This window comes from Lepidochelys kempii, chromosome 11 (assembly GCF_965140265.1).
Source record: "Lepidochelys kempii isolate rLepKem1 chromosome 11, rLepKem1.hap2, whole genome shotgun sequence".
Taxonomy (NCBI): domain Eukaryota; kingdom Metazoa; phylum Chordata; order Testudines; family Cheloniidae; genus Lepidochelys; species Lepidochelys kempii.
Window position 1 is genome coordinate 1,016,501 of NC_133266.1, and position 6,551 is coordinate 1,023,051.

Sequence of the window (6,551 nt, forward strand, 5' to 3'; positions counted from 1 at the left end):
GCCCAGTAGGCTCAGATAAAAGGCACTGCGGGGTGAGGTGCTCAGTTTCTGGTTGGGGCCAGAGGGGGAATGTTCTGGCCACAGGAGCACCATAGACTGCATAAGCTAAACCTCAGCTCAGCTCAGAGCTAGAGCTCTAGCCCTAAGGTAACGCACTGAGGTAGAGAGGCCAGGTGGGATGAGGCCCAGGAAGTGTAGCAGCAGCTATTAAAGGCAGCAGCATCTGGCCGCTGCTTACAGGGTCCCTGGGTTGGGACCTGGAGTAGTGGGTGGGCCTGGAGCCCCGTTACTGGCCAGTGAGGAAGTGGCCTCAGTCCTGAAAAGGGGACAAGCTTCTCTACTAAAAGACTGAGAAAGGGGCTGGAATTCACGCCGGCCCAGAGTTGGGGCTGACGTCCCTGGTGAGAGCCAACCTTTCGTTGAGCTTTGTCACCCCAGAAGCAGTTCATTCATTCATCTATCGACTGCGTGACTTAGCCGGAAGGCTGAGCCACTGAAATCCTACCTAGTGAGGCCAACCACCTACAGGGGCACCAGGAGCAGGGAAACGGGGGTTGCTGAGTCATACCCAGCCAACGGGAGGCACTGACGAGGTGAGTGCCCCGTCATACTCCCCCTCTCTGGGGTGCACCACACAGTTCAGTTCTCTCCCCCTTCTCTCTGCTCTGCCTGTTGCTAACACGTACACTGATTATACTCAGCTGTACAGACTGTCAAATGCCTTGAATGCCACGTCCTTAGCTGCCATTACTGTCTAGATCGACCAGGCCAACAGAGCTACAGCTCATCATTCTTCAGATAAATGCTGACGTTTCCTGGTGCTTAGCTAATAGCTGTGAAGCCTCCTAGAAATATGATAGATGTGTCTTGCTGATAGAAACGCTTATTTTGGGTGGGAGGAACATGCTTAGACAACTCCCTCTGCCCTGCTTCATTCCTTGGCTCAGACAATCCATTGGCTTCCAGTGTCCATCACCTTTGTGTCACCCTGGAACATTTCCTCTCCTCCTCCCTCATCTCAGATCTGCCTGTCACCCCATCACCTGCACATTGCCCTGTGGCCCCTGCTTCAGTGCCTCCTCCCCTAAGATCCCCACAGAGGCCTTCATCCCAGCTCAGCTTGGCCTGCCTCTTGGCTGTTTAATTGTACAAAGAACACAAACACACCAGTCTGATCCACAGAGAACTCCTCCGCCTCCCCAGTCATTTCAGGATTCAATTCTTCTTGCCCTCCTTGGATTTATAACCCTGGATGGACCTGGGGATGAGAGGGAGGCACCCAGGAAAGGAACCAGCCTCCTCTCCTGTCCAGTGCCCTCAGATCCACTGTTTCCTGCAGAGTTTCCCATGGAATGTCCCCACACTGGTGTTCACACCAGCCAACTTCACATTCAGGTCATCCCCTATGCCAAAGGTAGCTGTGTGCCCTCTTTATCCCCAAAGCCTGCCAGGCCAGAAGCCACCTGCCTGGGGCTGTTTAAAGGCAGTGGGTGTGGGGAGCAGGGGAGCATGTTACTACACTCCGTACAGAGCTTCAGGGCTAATCCACCTAACACTAGTACTCACCAACAGTAGAACCTCAGAGTTACGAACACCAGAGTTACAAACTGACCGGTCAACCACACTCCTCATTTGGAACCAGAAGGACACGATCAGGCAGCAGCCGACACACACAAAAAAGGCAAGTACAGTACAGTGCTGTGTTAGATGTATACAACTGAAAAAATAAAGGGTCATTTTAAAAAAAAAGATCTGACAAGGGAAGGAAACTGTTTTTGTGCTTTTTTCATTTAAAATAAGATGGTTCAAAGCAGCATTTTTCTTCTGCACAGTGAAGTTTCAAAGCTGTATTAAGTCAGTGTTCTTGTGCACGTGCCCCCCATTTCCCTTCCCTGGGCACCCCTCCAAGAGAGCCAAACCAGAGCACCGAGCCACAGCAGTCAGGGGGCTGTAACCTCCTGACAGCACCTGGGAGAGCCAGGGGCTCTCTGGGCTCTTATACGCCCCCATCACCTTTGTGTGTGAGTAACGAGCAGGACCACGTCCTCCTGTCTATAGTGCCCACAACAGGTGTGTGGTATCAATATGCAGCTGAACCATGTGCCAATAGGGGCACCACCAGCAACACTGAGGTGGCCCTAAGGACCTAATGCCCAGGACACCACTGGGCCTCTGGAGGTCAGACAGCCCCTGGGAGCTCTGCTCCTGTCCCTGCCTAAGCAACTCCTCAGCATCTGACTTCTCAGTGAATGATAAAGACAGACAGAGAGCCCTGGTCCTGTCCTTTATTGAACAGCTGCTTGCCCACGGGCCAATGCCCCCTGGAAACCTCTTTCCCAGTGGGTCCCAGCCATTCACAGCATTCTCCCTTCCCTGGTGTGAAGCTGGTTTCGGGAACAGCTGGAATCAGAGGACGAAACTTCAGGACTGCTTCTGACTGGGAGCTGGCTCGTTCCACCCTGGGACTGACTGATTATATCTGGGAGCAGACTTATTTTGCAGGGCAGCTGATTCACCCCACCCTGGAGCTGACTGATTGTATCCAAGAGCTGGCTTGTTCCACAGGGCAACTTATTCATCCCGTCCCATATCCATCTCGTTCCACCCTGGAACCAGCTGCTTTTGCCCAAGAGTGGAGTTGTATGACACTGGAGCTGGCTTGCCCTGCATGGGGGTTGGCTTGGCCACCTAGGCAAATGTATGGTTCTACCCAGGAGTTGTCTCTTTCCATCTAGCAGATGATTTGTTCCTCTTGGGAGTATCCTTGTTACACTTGGCAGCTGACTCTCTCCCACCAGGAGCGTCATGCGTGTTAGACACGCTGTCCCAAAGTATTGCATCCTCTTCTCCGTCCCAGCTGGGATCTGACTTGTATCAGGCTGCCAATTCATTCCACGCAGTAGCAACCATCGTCCACTTTGTGGGAGACTCTTCCAATCACCAGGTAGTTCATTCCACCCAGGATCCAGCTCATCACACCCAGCAGCCGCTTCTAGCCACCTGACCTCTTCTCTTTGGCGTCTGTCATGCGACTGGTTCCTGCCAGCTGGAGACCGCTTGTGGCCAGCATATCTGGGATCTAATTTTTGTTTGGCGTGCAAGTCTTTCCTCCCAGCATGCAATTCTCTCCTTCCGGCATGCGACTCAGCTCCCAGATATGACTCAGACCTGCTCTCCCTGGCCTGCAGAGCGCTCTCCCCAGTCCCTGGTGTGCTCCTTTCAGCCTGTGTCTTGCTCTCCCTGGCCGGTGCTGCGGCCAGTAGTATGCTGCTTCCCTCCTGTAGTAAGCTTCGCCTGGCTTGTGGCCTGCTCTTCCCAGCCAGCAGCTTGTCGCCAGAAGCTGACTTGTATCTGGTGTGTGGCTTCTTTTGCCTCTGACGAGATGTGTGAGGCCCAGGGCGAGGGTCCGTAGGCCCAGCATGAGATTCATTCCCTACTGCTCTTTTGTATGTCTTGTCAACAGCCACCCCTGCAAGAATTGACCCTCATTAGCATTCATAGAAGAGAGAACTTGGGCGTCTCTTCTGCTGTAGAGCAGCAGCCATGATCCTGGGCTCAGCACCCCCAGCACCCCACGAGAAAAGTGTCTAGGACAGTAACCAGTAACGAGCTTGAAATGCCCCATCCCCAGTACTGCCAACCACAAGAGATCCAAATCATGAGCCAGGCCCCCAAAATAATGAGACTGGGCCCCAAAATCTTGTTTCATTTTTAAAAGACAATATTGTTTTTTGGTCTGTCCATTGAACTCAATGTGTGGGCTGATGGTTACTATCACCCACTCTCCCAAATGTATGGCACCCATCACCCCCACAGCTGCCTGTCCCCGCCCCTGCAATTAATTCTGCCCCCAACATCCAAACAATTCTATCCCCCAGTCCCCGCATCAGTTCTGCTCCCATGTACGTTCTGTTTGTGCCCCTGCCCCCACCCTCCCCTCAGTTCACTATCCGTTCACACACATCCCCAGGTTCCTGTCAGTTCAGCCCTCCAGCCTCAACTCTGCTGCTCCTGTGGTTCTTCACCCCCGCCACCCCCAGGCCTGGAGACTGCCACAGGATAACCCAAGTTGGGGGGCAGTTCCAGGGTCTCTTCACCTCTTCCCAGGCCAGGTGTTGTAGGAAGGAGGGGAGGAGGGAGCAGAGGTGCATCCCGTCCCTGTTGCTCACAGGAGGGGAGGAGGAGTGGAGCTGCCCTGAGTTGCTGGACTCTTTCTGCGCCCCCCCTTCTCACCGCGAGAAAGCCCTTGGGTTACTGAAGGGAGAGGGCAGGAGGGAGAGAGAGCTCTGCCTGGAGCAGCTCTCATTGGCTGCTTTGCTCCAGGAGGCTGGTAAGTGGGGCAGGCAGCTAACCAGAGGGCTCAGATTTGCCAGAGGGCTGGCGTGTCTTGTGCCATCGCAAGACTGGGCTCCAGCCAAAACCCTGTCACTTGGCGGGCCGGGGGGAGGCGGTGCAAGAATTGCGAACCCTGGCACCAGTGCATCCTCCGCTGGGAAACCACCCAGCACAGTAACTGGTGAGGCCCAGACTCGCCCCACAGCTGGGCCTTCGCTCAGCAGCAGCGGGCAGAGGCTGGGTCCAAGAGACTCGGTGAACGGTGGCTGAAGGCATGTGCCCTTTGGCACTGGCAGCTGGGTTCAAGGGGTCAGCTCTAGGGATGACGGTATGCATCCGATGAAGTGAGCTGTAGCTCACGAAAGCTCATGCTCAAATAAATTGGTTAGTCTCTAAGGTGCCACAAGTACTCCTTTTCTTTTTGCAAAGGCGAGAGAGGGGCCTTAGAGAGAGAAAGGACAGCGGGGGCAGACACCAAAAGGAAAGGCGTCAGACCTGGCAGAGAGCTATTCCCCAGAGTGACCAAGAGGAGGCGCCACCTGTGGTGAGTGAGCACCCCTGAGACAGTGACAATTGAATTTTTAAAACTGCTATCACCTAGAAACAAATATTGCAAAGGAAGGCCCCCAACCTGCAGTCAGCGGGTACATAGCTTGGCTCACATGAAGAGCCACATTGCCTTCAGCGGGACTAGTCATGTACTTACAGCAGAGCACGTGCCGCAGCGTTTGCCGCATCAGGGCTAAGATTGTATTTTTACTTTTAAAAGATTCTCTTAGTGGCATAAAATCTTCAAAATAAAATTGCTTCTCTGTGAATGAAAAGCCCCCTCCCATACTACACAGTCTCATATGCCACATACAGGCATGTTCCTACGCACCCACCTCTCTCTATGTGCCATCCACTTGACCAGAGATCAGCCACTAATTGCCCTTCTTTAGCAAGGCAGCAATACCCCCATCTCCTGCCTTACACTTTGTAATACACCGGGTATTCTTGGCTTACCTCCTCAAAGTATCCAGGGTTTACTATGGTACCTGCCTGTGATAAAGAAATAGTGTGTCCTGGTTGACACATCTGCTTTACTCTGAGTAGAAGGTGGGAGGATGAGGACAGAGCCAAGGTTAATTCAGCATTTTAACTGCACTTCCACACTTTCTAATATTTGGGTTTTCTTAGTGTAACTAACTTTGAATTTCCTGCTGGAGTGTTTTTTATTTTTTGTTTTTGTTTTTTAAATATTTCCCCTACAATATGGAGCACTGCCTGTAACCTTTCCTCTTGCTTGAATCCTGTTTTACTTCTATATGATATTGATAGAGAAGATCTCAATGGTTGGGCTTTTGTGTTGTTAGGTTTTTTTCAGCGCTGTGGGGGTTGATTTTGTTTGTTTGCTTTTAACTTTAGAAGTATCAGGATTGTGAAACCAGGTCTTCTCTGTGTGTTCCTGATGACCTCCAGGAGGTCTTATTGTCATCTCTCACACTAAACAGCCCTACAAGCCTTGGCTGAGAGTTTCAAACGCGGCTAGTGATTTTTAGAAGCCTCAGTTCTTGGGTGCCCAACTTGAGACCCCTTAAAGGGTCGCTGATTTCCAGGGAATTCCAGGGGGTTCAGCACTCTTTTTGACAATCAGCTCCCTTTCAACTGTCTCAAGCTTGGCACCCAATAACTGAGGTTCCCAAATTCACCCATCACTTTTGAAAATCTTGGCCTTTGCTCCTTACCATTAACACGGACAGATTTCAGCTCCCCATCTCCTTCAACATCTGCCCGCTCCTGCCTATTCGCCACGGTCCTGGAAAACAGACAGTAGAGTTACCCAGGCAAAGGAGGGGCAGCACCCATTAGGACACACGTTTCCCCCACCCACACACCCACGATTGGCAGATGTTCTCTTCACAAAGCAAGTCAGGCCACATGGCTCCGTTCAGGAAACAGTCCTAATGCCGCACTGTGCGGAGAATTCTTGCCACTTGAGACCTGATCTTGCCCCCGCAAGTTTGTTCAAAATGCTGCTCCCGTGAACCTCCTCCTGTTCTGATGCTGCGTCCCCCCAGCTCGCTGCGCCCACTGGCCCCCCTTCTGCACCGCCCCAAACACAACCTGCTCGCAATTGCCTGGCCCATCCCACTGACCACTGCTGCCGCCGCCTCCTTTTCCAGGACTCATTTTCCTGCCACACCAATTTCAGGCTGTTTGGCCTTGCCTGAGGC